We start from the raw sequence: 20,396 nt of genomic DNA, 5'->3' as shown, positions 1-20,396 counted from the left end.
ACACCAAAGTGTGGTTGGATGCTGCTGCTCAAAGCCAAACTCTGATAGGATCTGACGAAGCCACAAGGCTTCCTTACTAGCTTCCACGGCACCACGATACTCTGCTTCTGCTGACGAAAGAGAAATGGCAGCCTGTTTCTTACAAGCCCATGTAATAGGTCCTGAACCAAGAGTGAAGACATAACCGGCAGTAGACTTCCGATCATCAGGGTCACCAGCCCAATCAGAATCAGTGAAACCAACTAATAGAGGAGCTGCTTTGGCACTGTAATGAATCCCAAACTGTACTGTACCTCGAACATAACGAAGTATTCTTTTGGCTGCTTTCCAATGACTTTCACGGGGGTTTTGCATAAAACGAGCAACAAGGCCAACAGCAAAGGAAAGGTCAGGACGAGTATGGGTTAAATACAAGAGTTTTCCTACAAGTTGACGGTATAAGGTAGCATCAACTTCAGGAGAAGTACAAGAGACTGAAAGTTTGACTCCAGACTGAAAGGGAGAAGGGGCTGGCTTACAGTCTTCCATGTGAAAATGACGAAGAATATCACAAGCATACTTGGACTGGGAAAGGGAAATACCCTCCTTGGATTGCAAGACTTGAAGACCGAGAAAATAGTGTAAGTGTCCTAAGTCTGTCATTTCAAATTTCTTTTTAAGGTTGGACTTCACATGGTTTATAAGGTTGGGATCACTACCAGTAAGAATAAGATCATCAACATAAAGAACAAGGATGATAAGAGAGTTTCCCACTTTCTTGGTGTAGACAGTATTGTCAGAATAACACCTAGAAAAGCCAAATTCTAAAAGAAAGCTATCCATTTTGGCATACCAAGCCCGAGGAGCTTGCTTGAGACCATAAAGAGATTTCTTAAGTCGACATACAAGGCTGGAGTCTGTTTGGATGAAGCCAATGGGTTGTTCCATATAGATTTCTTCATGCAAGTCCCCATGCAAGAAGGCAGATTTAACATCCATCTGATGGACTTCCCATTTTAAAGAGGCAGCAAGGGAAAGAACAAGGCGGATAGAGTTCATTTTGGCAACAGGGGAGAAGGTTTCAGTGTAGTCAATGCCTTCAACCTGTGAAAAGCCCTTAGCAACAAGACGAGCTTTATGTTTATCAACTTTCCCATCTGGTCCATACTTGGTTCTGTAAACCCATTTACATCTAACAAGTTTGCGTCCCTTTGGTAGAGGAACAAGATCCCATGTATCATTTTCCAACAATGAATGATATTCTTCATTCATAGCTGCTTCCCAATGTGGATGGCCTGAAGCTTCTGCAAAAGTGTCAGGATCATGATTTACTGGAGCTTGAGCCAGTAAAGAAGAGGCTCTTTCAAACTGAGAACGTGTACGTCGTTGATCTGTAGGATCACCGGCAAGATCACCTGCTGCATCCCGAGTAGCACGGACCCATCTTGGAAGTTGAGGATCCTGAGAAGGTGGGGGAGGATTGTCATCCTCACTTTCATCATCTGAAGAAGAAATGTTTTCAAAAGTAGAAGAGATAGGAAGAGGTGGCACATCCGCCGGACTAGGCTCGCAGGCCGATTTATTTTCATCAAATTTTACATCTCTTCTAATGATAACATTTTTGGACTTAAATGGAATAAGTCTATAACCTTTTACATCTTCAGAATATCCAACAAAAGTACATTTCTCACTCTTAGGTTCTAAAGCTTTATGCTTTTCATCTGGAATATGGGCCCATGCTTCACTTCCAAAAACACGAAAGTGACTTACATCTGGTTTAATGGAACTCCAAGCTTCTTCTGGAGTGATATTCTTTAGAACCTTAGTAGGAGTGCGATTGATTATATAATTTGCACAATTAATTGCTTCGGCCCAAAAACTAAGACTGAGTCCTTTAGATTGCAGCATACAATTAGCCATTTCCTTTAAGGTGCGATTTTTCCTTTCAGCTACACCATTTTGTTGTGGAGTGTATGGAACAGTATGTTGCATTTGAATTCCATTTTCGGTGCAAAAGTTGATGAATGTGTTTTTAACATATTCTCCACCATTATCAGTTCTTAGCTTAAGAATTTGATGTCCAGATTGTTTTTCAACAAAGGCTTTGAAGGCCAAAAATGTGTTAAATACTTCACTCTTGAGTTTTAAGAAGTATACCCAAGTGCGTTTGGAGAAATCATCAATGAAAGTTAAGAAATACTTGCAGCCAGAGAATGAAGCAACAGGAAGTGGACCACATAAATCACTGTGCACAAGCTGTAAAGGGGCTGAGGCGTGCCAAGAGGCACGTTTTTCAAAACTGTCCCGATGATGTTTTCCGAGTACACATCCGGAACAAACACCATCTCTGCAAGATACCATAGGAAGACCTGTCACCATATTTTCTTTACATAGATGCTGAAGGGAGCGATAGTTTAAGTGACCAAATCGCTCATGCCAAAGTTTGCTCACTTCATCATTATGAGCAACAAATACTGAGGGAAGATTTGATGACCCAAAGTTGTGAAACTTATACAACCTTGTGGAATCATCAGCCATACCAGTAGCTAGAATCTGTTTAGGATCTCTTAGATCCTTGATTACAACATCATGAGGTGAAAATTCAACAATTTTACCTTCACCTGAATGAGTTATCTGATATACAGATAGAAGGTTGCAGGATAAGGTTGGAACACATAATACATCATTAAACTGACCATTGTCTAGATGAACAGTTCCAGTCCCTACAACATTAAGAGATCTATCATCACCAACATATATATTTTTGGTGTTACAATCATTTAAAGAAGAAAACATGGCTTTGTTTTTGGCCATGTGATAAGAGGCTCCAGAATCAATGAGCCACTCATGAGAATGAGAAGAAGAAGATACATTTAATGCATAACCAGACTGAGATGATTGACAACGACATGCAGAAAGTGCCATTCCTAAAGATGAAGTTGAAGTTGAAGTTGAAGAATGCTCCACATGGATGTTATGTTTCTTCATTGCGGCTTCCAAGGCTTCCATCTTCTTAAAGCATTTAGATTCTAAGTGGCCATCTCGATTACAAAAGTTACAATGTCTATCAGTCTTCTTCCATTTGTTTTTATTGGTCTTATCATTTTGCTGAAATGATCTTTCATTTTGAGGCTGAGTTTGCTTAGGACCCTTGTTTGGTTTAGGACCATTCTTTTTAGGATATGACTTCTTAGGATTCTTTGAATTTGGTTGCTGCTGGGCGGCTAACGCTTTCTTGGAAGAGTTTCCAAGATTAAGAAGACCAAGGTGTAAGAGTTTTTCTTGTTCTCTTATTAAAGAATCACAAAAAGAGTCAAAGGAAGGGGCCTTGTAGTCTTTTCCTTGACAAATGAAAGCTTCCCTTGTAGAATGGAAGGTGGAAACAAATACAGAGTAGGCTGGTCCCAACTTAGTAAGGATGGAATAAATAAGGTTACTATCTTCTTTCTTAACCTTAACACCTTCCAAGAGATATCTAAGGGTCTTGAATTTGGACAAGAAATCTTCAATGCAAGAAAAATTATTAGGATCCAATGTAAGCAACTCATTTTCAAGTTGATGGGCTCTAATTTCATTTTTAATCCCAAAAACTTTAGTGATTTGTTCCAATGCTTCATGAGGAGTATCAAGTTCTGCAATATGGAATCTAAGATCAGGAGAAATAGACATCCCTATCAAACCACGTGCTTGATCTTGTCTATTTTCCCATTTTGCAGCCTTGTCTTCATCTTTTGGTTTCTTCTCTTGGCCTATGGCTATTCTGTAGAGACCTTTACTTCTAAGTAAATCTTCCATGTAGGATATCCATTGGAAGTAGTTAGTGCTGTCAAGAATGACTTGGCATGGACTTTCCATTTTAAAAAAAAACTGAAGCTAAAGATGCTGAAAGTAAGTGTTCCAATGGATAGATCTCGAAAAATTAGGCTGTTTTAAAAAAAACGGCTCTGAAAAAGGCTTCCGGATGAAGAAGTTATGGCTTTTTGAAAAAAAATTGCTGAAGTTGTCGGCAAAGTGCGCGAATGTGCGGGAATGAAAAAAAACGCCCCCACAAAATGGAGATTTGAACCCAAGACCTCTACTCTCTTAAAATAGCTTTGAACCAATTGAGCTATACAAAAAATTTGAGAGAGAGAGAGAGAGAGAGAGACGGAGAGGGAGGGGGGGGCCTTGGGTTGCGTGCTTGCCTTGAGAAAGCTCTTTTTTTCCTACAAAACAAAAACACAAAACCCAACACGAATATGCAAAGAAAAACGAACCTTACGGCTCGAAGTTAGCTTTAGCCGGAAACTAAATATTTTTCTCAATGTTTCTGATTTTCCAAGATCACACTAAGGTGCAGGGAAAAGAGCATATGCATGAGAAAAAAAACTTCCTTTCTGTTTCTGATTTGCCCAGATCGCACGAGTCATAGGGCAAAGAACATACGCAGAAATGAAAGGTATAGATCCGGTAATAAAAAAAGGCTATATAAACAAAAACCGAAATAACCAGAGAGAAAATAACAGTAAACTGCAGATAAACATTGTATACCTCCAGATCTTTAAAATGACGCAGATAGGGCTACCAGAAACCTTTTCACGTGAAACGAAAGGGGTTCCTCACTGGAACAGATGCTCCAAACACAACAGAGCAGTCCTCTCAACCCGAAAGCAGTCAGAAACAGTAGATCTAGGAAACGACAGCCGCATGCAGTTCTACCGGCTTCAGATTTGGATCACCAACGGACGCGGCCCTCAAATAGCTCTGATACCATGTAGGAATTTACAGGGTAAGTTCCTCAGAAAGAACACCAAAAGGACACTGCTCACAACCAGATCACAAATCAATACACCAGTATTTTTGACGTGGTTAAAACCCTCAAAGAGGGAAACAGTCCACGGCCTGAGCCAACGCGGCCACTTCAGGCAATTTATTAATCAAAGAATGAAAAATTTACATAAGCTTCTCTCATGCACGGATTACCCGAACAATGACCCTCCATGCGCTTTAAATAGAACTCATGGACCAATCGGGTGTCAAGCCACGGATCAAGTGTCGGTAATACCGAGGAGAGAGTGAACCGTCGGATCACTACATATCGTGACCATCGGATTGTAAGTTACAAAATGTACAACGGTAAAGAAACACACTTTACCTAACTCTATACCTAACTCTATACTAGACCAAGTTGAACTTAACTATTTCCTATGTGTCGGAATATCCTAACAATCTCATGGTTGGGTGGTTTGACAAATGACAGACCTAGTTTTGGGTGACTGTTAGAAGATGACATTCTATCCAAGGAACTCCAGACCCCATGTTTTGTTTCGAGAGTCAGCCAAAAACAACATTTCAACTAGAAGAATTTCAAGTACAAAGTAATCCCTAGAATTGGTACTAGCTTGGTAATTTTATAAGGTTATTCTTAGATTTCCTCTTTCCTGTTATATTATGAAAGAAGGGTGAGAGAATTCCTACAGGGAATTGGACTGTGCAAGGGTATAACAGGGAGGGAAATATTTTATTTCCATCTTTCATTTCTTTTTCTCTTAAAAAAAATACATATGGTTTGGGAAGTTAAGTGTGAGCGAGGGCTACTGGGAAAACCCTTTCAATGATTACGGAAAATGGAAAACAATTAACGCGGAGACTCATTATATTTACAAAATTTTTGGAACTAAAATGTCATTGCAATGAAAATGATTATATTTCATAAATCATCAGAGAGTTCAACAATTATCTGTTCTATGTCCAATTCCTATATAAGTTGTGAAACGTAGCAAAACAAGAAAGCTCATTTTCGGAAACTCGAACCCGAAACATTTACAGAGTCAAAATTATAGACAGTCTCAAAGAAAAACACTAAGGAACAAAGTTGTAACCACAAGGGTATGTCCGCTCCAAGACCAGAGTTACACATTCATATTAGCATGCACGTAAAAGAATATTTAACTTGGCAAGTGCCCATAAATATTTATATATATAACATAGCCAGGCAGTTATATAGAAGTCATGGCTCCACAAGGGAACGAGAAAAACAAAGAATACATACAAGTGTGGGCTTGGAATCGAGTTCAGGTAGTACTCCTGTGACTGTGAACAATAACCCTGTAGTGAGATGCCAAATGAATTTTCTTTGCCCAAATACTTAAAATAGTAAGGCATAAAAATCGTAATTAACATACGGTAAGCATCTTACTATATAATGGTGATAAGAAAACGAACAGGCAAACTGAGTATTGTGCAAAGTAGTATATATATTCAGATAAAATTATGGAAAAACACTGTCATGATTATAAGTGACTCCCTCCACAGTTCATGAACCCTAACCAGGGAAAATGCAAAAGAGTGATTAAGCCATACAGTCAGGTGCCGCAAGGGAGGCACTCACCTCTTCAAACTAGCTGATCTCGGGTCATAAAGACACTGACCCTCCATAGAAGAAAAAAAACATGAATAAACAAATTGTACTCAGACAGCCTCGTAAAACTGTAGGAAGTCACAATAAAATAGTTCGGGGATACAACTCGCATGGTTTGATAACCATGGAAATAAATTACATAAATGCATGCATCAGCGAGCTCGAAGGCCCGACAAATTCAACAAAAGAAAACAGAGTTATCAGTTCACAGCCACATCGCGTGAAGGATTCCCAATCCTTGCGTTGGCCGGGCTGACTTGTCAGGCTTAAACCCTGCCAAAACCCCTGTACAGTAACCAAGAGGAGAATCTGTAAGGGGTCTGGGCCAGAGGGCCGAATCTATTTGTCATTAAACTCAGAAGAGTAAAAACAAAAAAAACCAATAGAACCCTATACTCAGAGCGATTAAATCATCAATTCCTGTAGTAACACACTTATGTTGAAGAATAGTAAGCGGATACAATCGAGTGTGAACTCACCTGTTCGCCGCAACTCTGAGAAGGCAAGACCCTAAAGACAGGCAGCTTCACTGCGCCTGTGCATAGCGTACTTTGGGAAGAGACCTTCATACCTCGCCACAGACAACAGAAATACGCCGAGGGTAAGTTAGAAACTTCGGATTGTTCATAACACGTCTGAATATGGCAAGGGCATAGAAAAAAAAAAACATAACATATAAACCTTATAGATAGCACATTAAGCCTTACCGCAAGGTAGCCACTGTAAAAGGCTCAGTCCAGCTCGCTCCGAATCAGTAGCAGGCATGAGAACCACGACCATGCATCAACCAGAGAAGGTTTGGTATGAATGTGGTGCTCAAAGGAGGAGGGAACTGTAACAGGTCCAAGGGGGAAATGTATCTGGAACCATCGATAGTATGTTTCATCGAGTATGGTGCACACCGAGATAGCTCTGCCCTTAGATGGGCATTCCCTCTTTTCCACCATCGATGCGGGGAGACACCCGAGGGCGCGGAAGTAGAGGATACCAAAACCTTACCTCCATCATGTGATAGCGCCGGCAGGAGTAAATGCCCAGAGCCAGGTGTATCAAACTAGTGCAACCAGCAATTAATCCGGCAGATAACACTCTGCCCCCACGGAATACTTCCTATTTTCTCACATAAGGACAAGATATCCAATCCATGACCTTCATGAATGTGAATTCCGTGTGTAGGTGTTAATGGGGTTAGCCTTTTTACGAATAAGGTGCATGCAATAGTATCTTAGATGTGATTAAAGTTTAAAAAAAAAATTATTACGTAGATTTACTGTGGATACATTACAATTGGCATGAATATAAATGATAAATATATAAAAGTGAGGACTGGCAATTGATGTCGGAACACTCCTATAAAATCTAAATCATTCCAGCACTAATACAGAGCAGAAAATGCTTTCCTCCAAGACCACGTGAGCTGTGATGCCTCAGGATAAATGTAAATATTTGATTTTACTGTGGTAATTGGTAAACTGAATTGACTATTATTATCTGTTTGATTAAATAATATTTCCTGTGGTTCTTTTTTCTTAAAAAGAAAATTTTTCTTGAAAAGCTGGCAACTTCCCAAGAAGGTGGTTGTTGTGTGTCCCAATATACCCTAACTACTTTCCTAATAGGGTTTTTTCCGAAGGAAAGGAGATAGGAAGGGGGTTCTGGGCTGTAGGGATAGGCAGAGGGAAAGAAACACACAAACCAAAAAAAGCTAAGTCTGGTGAGGACCAGATAGCCACACACGAAGGTGCAGAAACTTGCTGAGGGCAGTGGTCTGGCAAGGGAGCTAGGGGGGAGATTTTGGTCCTGGAGGACAAATCTCAAGGTTGGGTGGCATATTGGAAGCGAGAGAAACAGAGGAGGCCCAACTCTGGAGTACTTGTAAGTTACAGCAGTTCAGGTAAGTGACTAAACATTTATAAGTAATTTTGTAAGGACATTAGGAAAAGGTAAATGTACTGTATAGAATTAACAACTACTATTAGAAAACTCAAGAACTTGTTGCTGCCACCAAGGTGGTGATAACTGAAAAAAAAAACATACATAGGATGTATTCCCCTGTTGTTTAATAAATGTTTGTTTTAAAAAAAAAATCATAGTAGCAGTGATAATCGAAACCTCCACGAAGGTGGGCGAGTGCTATGGATGCTACCAAGCGGTTGTAGTTGACAACTATTTTCGGACTATTCCTAAATATAGGGGGACTGTATAGTAGAGGTTATGTTGGGAAAAGAACTGTTACAGCGTCCTTGTTAAACACCATTAGCAAACGAGTCATGCAATATTTAGTGCAATAATTAATAGAAGTACATGTTTCATAGAATGCTATAAGCTCCTTACCATGAACGAAAATGGAGTTAAGCACTAAGGTTTCCAAAAAAAAAAAAGGAAAGAAAGTCAGGTTGATTCCTTCATGGAATCCGCCCTGGGTTTGACAGCTTGAGCATTGGAACCCTTGTGAGACGTGTCGGATTGGAAATTTGTGGACTCTGAGAATATAAGCCCTAGGAATGGGGAGTAAAACAAAAAGATAAATCCTCTGCAAATTAGGATGAGTAGTAAACATTCTACCTACAAAATAATTGATGTTTAATAATCCGGAATTCCAGTGGAACAATTCCTCCAAACGAAAAAGGGAAATCTCCACTACCAGGAATGGGTGAGGTCCCAGTTTTTTGGTTTACACTGCATGCACCCACATTAGAAACCGCTGGGTCTAGGAGAGTGTTGAACTCATGGGCAGGGGGTCTTGGGTCTTGGTCGCATTGATACATGGTAACCGGAAGATAGTTTACAGTGGTTGTGAGTGGCAGGGCCGTAACACTCAAAAACCCTCATGTGGGGCCAAACCCCCAAAATGATTAAAAACAGTAAATACATCTGGTTGGATTAAGAAGAAAGCACAACAAATGACATAGTTAACACCGAAAATCAATTCTTCAGGATGAAACGTAAAGCTAGAAACTGAATAAATATATATATATATACTATTGTACAGGGCCACAAATTTAGGGAGTCAAAAACAGCTCTAAATAATCAAATAGAACTAGAATATGAGCAATAAATCATTTCAATGAAGCCATAATACATGTTCAATATTTCAACAAAAATTTCCATGTTCAGTGCCAAGTCTAGTAGACAAATAAATGGAGCGCACAATACATATTACATTATCAAAAGTTGGGCCATGAAAATGGAGAAGCTGCCCAGGGACATAAGTTAATTCCAGGTAGACCTGGTATAAGTAAACAATCAAAACAACATGCACAGCCAGCGCGGCTCAGAGAAAGCAAACCATGAGGAATGAAGCCTCATATTCATCTAACTAAAACAACAGAAGCCCTCTCTAGGATAACTTCACTAGAACCCGAAACCGGGCCACCTATCCACGAGCTCTGGAAAGTGGTAGACACAAATCAGGTGCAATAGCCTGTAGACCAGGTCTAGATCCCATTCCTACAAACAAAAGAAAGTGGAATTTGATCATACCAGTAGAAGCCAGGATGGTTATCCGCTCACCACTCCGTCCAATGCCATCTGCAACCCAGACAGAAGGAGTGGGGGTACCTGCGTGCGAGAAAAACACTGTGGTTAAAGAATTGTAAATACTTATCCTATATATGATGGGTCTATCTGCAAATCAAACAATTGTAAATCAACGAACTAGGAAAGGAAACTGTCAAATAATTACCCGGTCGATAAATTTTGGTGGTGGGATTAGGTTCCGAAACCTCACGCACATGTTCTCTACAACCAAACCACATAGCCGAGACTGTCAAGCCCTCAGATGAGGTAGGAGGCGGAACAAGTTCTAGGTCTTCCCACGGAAGAATGGGACTACAACCCGGCACCAAGATTAGCATAAGTCGGCAAGCATCCATGGCAGCCATAGGATCGCCTCTCTCGTCTCGTAGCCATTGATACATGAAGGATCCCAAGGCAGCAGCTGGAGACTGCCCACGCCACGTACCTGGGGTGGGATAGACAAGTTAATGCTCAATTAATGTTAACCCAAATCAATGTGTATCAAACAACACAAAAACCACAGCATCGCTAATTTCATAGCCCTGGGGGATTACACGAATCATTGGGTGGAGATTGTGTCAATTGCTAACAGGTTCGAGTCATGGAGAACTGTGTGGGAATCATCGTAGTCCTGTCCAACCAGTTGGGTAGTTGTACAACTATAGGACTTGTTTCATGCAAGTTTTAAAGTGAGCCATTATGTGAGCGTACATAAGAATAGGAATTGCAGACCTGTCAACTATATAGAGAATAACTCATGTGTTGACAATTATGTACACATGATACAGGACCGTCAACCTTATAAAGCACGTCTATGTGTTGGTAATTATATAGCTGTGTATATGTATATATTAAAAAAAAAAAATTGCAGCGGGATATATGACATGAGCTTAACATGGCCACCCATATATAAATGCAATGTCCAGCCAGCATATTTAATTATTGTCAACTTTTCAACAACGTGCCATCTTATAAAGCTTTAATATCTTCTTCAAATGGGAGTCAGAAGTTTGGATTTAAGATGCTACCTTAGCTTTGATAAGTGTTCCATCTCCCAGTTTTACTATAGTTAAAGAAGAATCTGTAGACTGTTGAATGGAAACGACTTTAGATTCAGACAATGCAAATCTTTATGTAGAAATCAATCGAGAGCCCAATTAATGAAATGGTGATACTTTATGTGTTTGACACACAACATACCCACAAGAATACCCAGGCAGGCTTGATACCCACAGTTATCAACTATGTAAACCAATTTCAGAGTTAAAATAAATCCTCAGACATAGCTAGAATTTTCAGAGAAATTTTTAACAAGCCCTAATATATTACAAGCAACAATCATCGCAACTGGCATTTCCCCCAACAGTACACAAAGAAAGGCACTTGAGCATTCTTGAAATATTTGAAGAGTACAAAAAGTTCTTGTGCAAAATGTGCAAGAGTATATAACGGAAAAAATTGTCTTAGCATATAAAAATAGCTCTGTAATGGAGTTGAACTAAGATAGCTTAGCCAACTCCACCGATGAAAACATCTGCACAATACCCAAATCACATATAGAGAGATTCGATAATGCTATTCTAAGCCCCAAATACAAATCAGAATTAAATGTCGGAACTCAAGAGCAAACTCCAATGATACAAAACTAATTGAATCCGCCAATCCCTAAATATGCAAAAGCATATTAACAAAGCTATTCAAAAGCATCATCATCGTCATCTGGAAGGGGTTGGGCCATAGCTACTACAAGTTCTGCCTCGTACCTGACAACATAAAAGATGGTAAGCCAAAGTTTCAATCTTTTAGAAATGGAACAAATTATTTCAATAAAAGTTAACAAAAAATAATAAGAAAACAACATTCTACTTACTGCTGCTGGGTTGCAAGGTCTATCTAAACCTCAGGAGGAGCAAGAGCAGGTGACTCCACAAAATGAAGGTTTGGATCCCTATAAAAATAATCCATTATAGAATCAATGCAAATCTTTTAATATAACATCCATATTAGGGAGCATCAAAAACTAGATTAAAGGCTCAACCCGAGAGTTTCCATGCCAAGTACAGGAATGGCTTCTCAAAGTTGTAGTTACTTTTTGCAGATATCGCATAGTACTGAAGATTATTCTTTCTATGAAAAGTAACTTGCTTAGCTTTCACTTGCCTATTATTCACATCAACCTTGTTTCCACAAAGAACAATAGGAATGTTCTCACACACCCTGAAATTCACAAAGATATTTAGCTAATTAGTTCAGGCAGTTGTGCCACCACACAATTAAGGAACCTTCATTTCTACTTAGAGATCCAACCCATCTGTAAAATAGATACCTACAAAGATCTCTGTGCCACGTTGGGACATTCTTGTAATTCAGTCGTGCAGTAACATCAAAAATGATAACTTCACATTGCCCATGAATGCTGCAAAATCCTAACTACCTGTATTTCCTTGTATGTGCCTCTTATCCTCGGGTGCCACAACCTCCTTCCTATGCAGCATCCTCCTATGAAGCATCCTACCTCTTGTGGCAGCCCTATTTTGTGCATCATCCTTGCTTCCCGCACTCTTGATCCTCCTGCGCGGTCCCACACTTAACAAAAGCAAAACAAAAAAATTGGCTCCAACACCACGTCATTAGAGACATTGTCTAGAGAGGTGTTATGAGATTGCAGTACACACCCAAAAGGGAGAAAGTTGCAGATAATTTCACCAAGCCTCTAGTGAAGGTGAATTTTTTGTTTTACAAGCACAATTTGGTGGTGTTGGAGAATCCCTTCCTGGATAGGAAGGAGTGTTGAATTTTTTAGTTGTGAAAGGTCTTCTATCTTTGTGGCTTAGCTAGGAATATTTTTTTTTTGCCTCTTTAGGAGCTTACATGTAACATGCAAGGTATGCATGAGGGTTTCATGCAATATGCAAGGCATGCACGAGGGTTGCATGTGATGTGCAAGGTATGCATGAGGGTTTCATGCAGCATGCAAGACATGCATGAGGGTTGCATGTGACGTGCAAGGTATGCATGAAGGTTGCATTAGATGTGAGACATGCATGACATTCAAGCTATTTATAAATTCTTTCTTCTGTTTAGGAAAAGAAGGCCTAAGAAAAGTAAGTTACTTAATTTAAGTAATTTATCTTTAGTAACTCGACGATTTAATCTCAATCATTGTTTAGGCCTTAATGAAGTTATAAATTGAGCCTAAGATAAGAAGCTAAGGGACACAATCATTGTTGAGCACTTGAATGAGTGATTTACTAATTGAGAAGGTTCAACTTGACCAAGGAGATTTTAGAGGATGTTGATTTCGGGAGGAAATATAGAGGTTGAATTTATTAGTAAGAGGTTGAGTAATAGATCCTCTTATCAAATATAATTTCCAGTGTATTTCTACGTAGGTCTAACCAATATTTTCTTATTTAATAAAATTTTCAAAAGAGTTTTATGGGTATTTTTTTTATATTTGTCATTGATTTCTCACTTATTTCCACTGCGAATTTACTTGTTAATTATCGATGAATTTAGTTTTCAGTAGTTTTGAGGTAAAATATTTTATGGGTATTGTTAAATTTTTGAGTGAAAATAAATCAAGGCTAATAAACTAACATGGATAGATATTTTAAATGTTTTCCAATCCATCTTTTTATAAAAATGAATAAATATATTAATTACTAATTTTTAAATATATTTATATTTAAAAAATGTTAATTAAATAAATATATGAATTTATATAATGCATTTTTTTCCAATGAAAAAAATCTATATTCTATTTATAGAAAAAATAAAATACATATGCATGGATGCTTTTTATCATTCATGTGGCATATTGCCTAGAGATGTTTAGCCAAAAAGGATTTTACAATTAATATTCAACAAAATTTGTGCCATAGCACTATATAGTAGAAAAATATTATCTGAAACTGTAGCAAATATCCCTTGTATGCAAGAAAATGAACACCAAGTTTCACCCATGTCTATTTATCCTTTTTCCCAAGTTGTATTGCTTTTAATTTTCCTCTCCTATGAGGGATCATAAGTGCAAGAGTTTGAAGACCACCACACACACATACACGGATCTATATGTGTGTGTGTGTGTGTGTGTGTGTTCAAAAAACCAAAGTCACCAGTTGTAAAAGGACATATGTGAGTCCCATCATATAAACATGTTGAAATTTACATAGATAGAGTCCATATACAAATTCCAAAATGAATCCATGAAAATATCAAGAAAAAAAAGCCACACATGGCACCAAAAGATGTCATAAAAAGGAAATATTGATCATGCCCATGTGCGTAATTATAGAAGGCTAAGCAAGCCTTCCTTATCTTCTTGGATTTTCCACTGACCTTCAGCGACTTCCAATCCTCTTTTTGAAAGTTGGTAGCTTCCTTATTTTCTTCCCTATAGACATGAACAAAGCGATATAAGTGAAATTTTGTAATCTATTTGAGATATTCTAATAAAGAGGCAACAATGTATGATTCCTTAATTTGAACTTTCCATTCATCGAATTTATCACTATCAAGGAGTCCCCATAAATGTTCACTTTCGTGATCTAAAGGAATTCAACTAATTGGAGGAGAAGTTTTAATGGAAAGAGTTTAGAAAAATTAGTTTTTTTCTGCCCAATGTTACATGAGTAAGAGTAGAAATGTGATTCAGATAAGTAAATGCATCTTCCAACACCACCAATATATGGGAATGTTTTGTTTCTCCATCAAAAAAAGTCCATAGTTTGTCCTTATGGATGATAGTGGAAGCATGGGAGGGAGTCCCATGTATGTAGATTTAAGAAGGCCCCTTATGGGCTGATGCAAGCTCTGAACGCATGGTACTCTAGGATCAATGGGTACCTTCTTGGTTTGGGCTTCACCAAGAGTGAGGCAAACTCCAACTTGTACTATGTACCAGTTGAGGTTAAGCCCCTTATCTTGGAGTTGTATATGGACAATCTATTATTGATAGGATTGAAGAGGTTCATTGGGATGTGTAAGGAGGACCTTTCTTCTAAGTTTGAGATAAAGGAAATTGGGTGTATGCACTACTTTTTTAGATTGGAAGTGTGGCAGTATCTAGGAGAGATATTCTTTAGGTAGGGTAAGTTTGTAGTTGAGATCCTAAGGATATTTTGGATGGATGATCATAGGCCTATGTCTACACCTATGATTAACAACTTGAAGCACATGTTAAGATACCTTTGTGGTACAATAACCTTTGGATTGAGGTATGCCATAGTTGGCGAAGTACACTTGCAGGGGTACACAGATTCTGATTGGGTAGGGAACATAATGGATAGGAAATCCACTTCTAGATGTTGTTTTAGTTTGGGGTCAACCATGATTTTTTGGTTCAACAAGAAGCAGCGCTCAATGGAACTTAGCTCAACAAAAGTAGAGTACATGGTAGCGAGTTTTGAGGTCATCTAGATTCTCAATATGCTCACAGGTTTATTTGATCTTGAGATGGGACTGATTGTGATACATTGTGATAACCAAAGCTTCATCAATATTTTAGATAACTTAGTGTTTCATGATAAGTGAAACCACATAAATATCATGTACCACTTCATCAGAGACATGGTCTAGAGAAGTGTTATGAGATTGCAGTACATACCCACAAGGGAGCAAGTTGCAAATTTTTTACCAAGCCTCTAGTGAAGGTGAATTTTATGTTTTACAAGGACAAACCAGTGGTAGTGGATAATCCCTTCTTAGCTAGGAGGGAGTGTTGAATTATGTAGTTGTGAAAGATCTTCTACCTTGGTGACTTAGCTAGGAAGATTTTGATTTGCCTCTTTAGGAGCTTACATGTGACATGCAAGGTATGCATGAAGGTTGCATGAGATGTGAGACGTGCATGACATTCAAGCTATTTATAAATTATTTCTTATGTTTAGGAAAAGAAGGCTTGAGAAAAGTAACTTACTTAATTTAAGTTATTTATTTTTAGTAACTCGACGATTTAATCCCAGTCATTGATCTAGGTCTTAATGAAGTTATAAATCGAGCCTACGGGAAGAGGCTAAGGAACACAATCTTTTATGAGCGAGAAGGTTAAACTTGACCAAGGAAATTTCGGAGGACGTTGTGGAGACTTCAAGAAGAAATATAGAGGTTTAATTTCTTATTAATAGATGGAGTTATAGGTATTTTTATCAGCTATAATTTCCTATGTATTTCTATGTAGGTTTAACCCATATTTTTTTAGTTAATAAAATTTTCAAAAGAGTTGTGGGTGAATTTTTTTATTGTACTTGTCATTGATTTCTCACTTATTTCCACTACAAATTTACCTGTTAATTATCAATGTATTTAGTTTTAAGTAGTTCTGAAATTTATTTGGTAAAATATTTTTATAGGTATTGTTAAATTGTTGAATGAAATTAAATCAAGGCTAATAAGAGTTTAAATTAACATGGATGGATATTTAAAAAAAAAAATCCTATCCATATTTTTATAAAAAAAATGTGAATAAAATATATTAATTACTATTTTTTAAATATATTTATATTAAAGAAATGTTAATTAAATCAATATATTAATTTATGTAATGCAATTTCCTTTCCAATGAAAAAAATATATATTCTATATATAGAAAAAATCAAATACATATGCATAGATGTTTTCTAGCATTCATGTGGCATATTTCCCAGAGAAAAAAGGATTTTACAATTAATATTTAACAAAATCTATGTCATAGCACTCTACTATAGAAAAAGACTGTCCAAAAATACAACAAGTATCCCCTGTGAGTGAGAAAATAAGCACCAAGTTTCACCCAGGTTTATTTATCATTTTTTCCAAATTATATTGCCTTTAATTTTCCTATCCTGTGAGGGACCATAAGTGCAAGAGGTTGAAAACCACTATATATACATCAATTCAAAAAACCAATATCGCTAGTTGTAAAAGGACCTATGCAAGTCCATCATATAACCATGTCCGAAATTTGCATATATAGAATCCATATACAGAGTCCATTATACATCCAATGAAAATATGAAGAAAATAGAGTTGTGTATGCTGCCAAAAGATGCCATAAAAAGGAAATATTGATCATACCCATGAGCATAATTGAAGAAGTTTGAGAAAGCCTTCCTTATCTTCTTGGATTTTCAAGTGACCTTTAGCCACTTCCATTACTCTTTTTAAATGTTGTCAACTTTTCGATTTTCTTCCTTGTAGACATGAGAAAAGGTGATATGAGTGAAATTTTGTAATCTATTTGAGATATTCTGATAAAGAGGTATAAGTGTATGATTCCTTAATATTAACCTTCCATTCATCTAATTTGTCACAGTTAAGGAGTCCCCATAGATGTTCACTTCTGTGATATTAAGGAATTCGGCTAATTGGAGGAGAAGTTTTGATGAAAAGAATTCAGTAAAGTTATTTGTTGCTTGCCCAATGTTACATGAGTAAGAGTAAAAATGTGATTCAGATAAGTAAATTCATATTTCAATGCCACCAACGGTTGGGGAATGTTGTGCTTCTCCAAAAAAATCCAACGATTTGTCCTTTTGGATGATAGTGGGAGCATGATTTATAGGACCTTGGGCTAAGATAATATTTAGGAGAGATTCTTGGGGGGCCAAATAAGCAAGAGCTACCCTGAGTCTTTAAGCACTCTTGCATCGAGGTTCCAGCCCAGTTAAGATCATAGTTTTAAAAACTAGAACCGATGACCGGACCAGTCCACCTATCAAGCTGGGTTTCAAACTAGAATCGGACAAACGAGGACTGGTCAGATCTAAAGGAACTAGTATTTAAAAAAATACGTGAAATACTTAGTTTTTAATGAAAAAAATATTTTTAATATTTAGAACCATGATTTCAAACCAATAGAGATCAAATATGCAAATTTTTCTCATCTATATATCATGTAAAGGTGAATATATCAAATTGGCATCGAGTGCAATACATATCAGCAACATAATACACAATCAATGAGGTGCTAAATGGCATCTAGAGTCCAAAAACAATGTTATAAGCTATGGGGTCATTGTCCTATTAAAATTCTACATATCGGTGATCAACATGATCACTCCTCATGATGATCAAACTCATCACCACTACTAGACAAGGAATCATCAACATGAGCTACATAAATAATCTGGCTGAGTGTTTGAGGACCCCTAAAACTCCTCTCCAACCTTAGCAGTAGTGGTAGTAGTATCAATAAAAATAGACATCAAAACTAAAAATCACTTATCAACATGATCACTCATGAAACTCATCATTGATTCAATGCTACTAAAAATGGGATCATCAACATGAGATACATAAACATCGTCTCGCTCAAAGTCTTTAGACTTGGATTGTTCAACCGTATAATATGATATAAATTGAAGTTTAACATGCCTATCTAGTGATTTTGGTTTGAATGAAGGGTTCATCTCCTCAGCTTTATAATGTTGTAGAAAAATCTTAGAATCCCTAACCAATTATTTTCCTTTGAGTGAAGGGTACATTATTGTTAAGACCATCGTAGAGGAGTTCAACAGTCAATACCACCAACATCAATAAAGTTCAAAAATCAATGCCACCAAAATCAAGGTCCTTAAAGGGCTCCATGCTCTCGATCAAATGCCAATATCATACCCTCATGCATGATAGAATCAAATTGATACATTACAAACCCCCAATGCATGGAATCCTGAAAAATATTAAGTTTGTTGAATTTTGAGTGAACTCTAAAATTCTAGTCTCTCCATATGAAATCCAATGAGGTTGAAACCAATCTCAAACATCCTGAGTCATTTCATGGTAATGTTAAAAATTTAAGTAAAAGGATGAAAATGGAAAATAAATGAAATGCCACTTTTACTTTAAGAATTTAACATTACCATTTGGAATGGATTGCTAATGTTGCTAGAGTTGATATGTGTGACGCAAATGAGAGGGGTGGTATGTTTTACTTAGACAGGTTATTTTTGGAGGGAAACAGCTCCAAAGTTTCCTCAACACGACATCAAAACTCATAAAATTGCATTATGTGGGGTTTATAGCTACCCTACCAATAAACCAGCTGCTTTATGAAGGAACCATCCAATTTATGGGAAAATCAACCAGCTCCTTCATAAATCAGTCGGTTTATGGGAAAACGATCCGGTTCCTTAATAAACTGGCCTGTTTTGGCTGGTTTTGTGGTTTTTTTATGAAATAAGCCCATAAACTGGGTTTTTTGTTCGGTTTGACCCGGTCAACCAATGAATCAGATGATTTGACTGGTTTCTGGCTCAAGCTGGCTAGTTTTTAAAACTATGGTTGAGATCTTGTTCGACAATTTCCAAATTTCTATCTAGATACATCTAGTGAATGGACAATTTATGAAAATGTGAGGAATTGATTCAGCCTCTTCCTGGCATAAAGGACATATACTAGGACCATGGAAGGATTGTAACTTTTATTATCAGCAATTAATTTAAATAAAATGATTTTTTAATTTGGTTAATTATTAATATAGTAATAAATAAATAAAAATTTGTAAGTCAATATTTTATTCATTCAAAAAAAAAAAAAAGATATACATCCTATACTTCAAAAATCATGTGGTCTCACCCCAACTAGGTTTGTTGACCATAGTCTGCAAAAGGTGGCAAAAATACAAAAGAGATGCCAGTAACAGTGTCCACAAAAGAGAGGGCCATAGGCTCTAACAGACAAATAAAACATAAATAAAACTAGAGCACATACTAATCATCTGAGGTGATTGAAGTTGGGTTGTCTAGAGCAGTTCTTAGAGGAGGCGCAAACAGAAGTTACACTAAACATGCCCTTTGAAGTTCCTCATCCAATTCTCCAATTGTTCCACTTTCTCTGCTAGATGGTTTTGTCCCCGCCAAACTACCACCACTCGCTCCTTGACCTAGTACTAGAATTAATGCATGTGTTCCAATTTTGCCATCAGTTCATCGTACTTTTCCTGATTAATTCGTTTTGTCACATCTACCAGTCCACTAGGGATTGAATTAGGCCTCAACAGTTTTCCAAGCAGTAGTGTTGCAATCTTTGTGGGTTTGGGGCATCACAACGGCCATCATTTTGAGCTGCATGAGCCCTCCGATGCCCACCACCTCTCCGAGAGCCAAGAGTCTACGTACCACTACCAGTGTGGGGTGTCTTCGTGTTATCACTGCTACCACCCCAGTCAACTACACCTGAATCCTACCATCTCCTCGGGAGGTCAGGCATCGACCACCGTGAAGTTCGTCACCTCTCCCTCTGCGCGCTCCAACACCTTCACCCCAAGCCTTGCCCACTATTTTGCTCCCGCTTCCATCCACCATGGTTGCCAATGAAAGGGCCTCCTTCCTCCCCATCCCTGGCTTCGCCGGGAGGCTAGACTTCCCCTGTCAAGGATTAGGACACATTTGTCACCGCCCAAGCATGCCCAATTTCACCAATAGTGCTACCCCGTCTACTAAAATTAATTATTTCCCTCCCGTCCACCAAACTGAACTTAAGGCACCACTGCTAGCACCACCTTCACATTCCTCGCCAC

The sequence above is a fragment of the Pinus tabuliformis genome, chromosome 4_1 (genome assembly GCF_031772625.1).
Source record: "Pinus tabuliformis cultivar Carrire ecotype Pingquan chromosome 4_1, CPIR1, whole genome shotgun sequence".
NCBI classification, from domain to species: Eukaryota; Viridiplantae; Streptophyta; class Pinopsida; order Pinales; family Pinaceae; genus Pinus; species Pinus tabuliformis.
The sequence above is the reverse complement of the archived record's forward strand: the minus strand, read 5'-3'. Positions refer to the sequence as shown.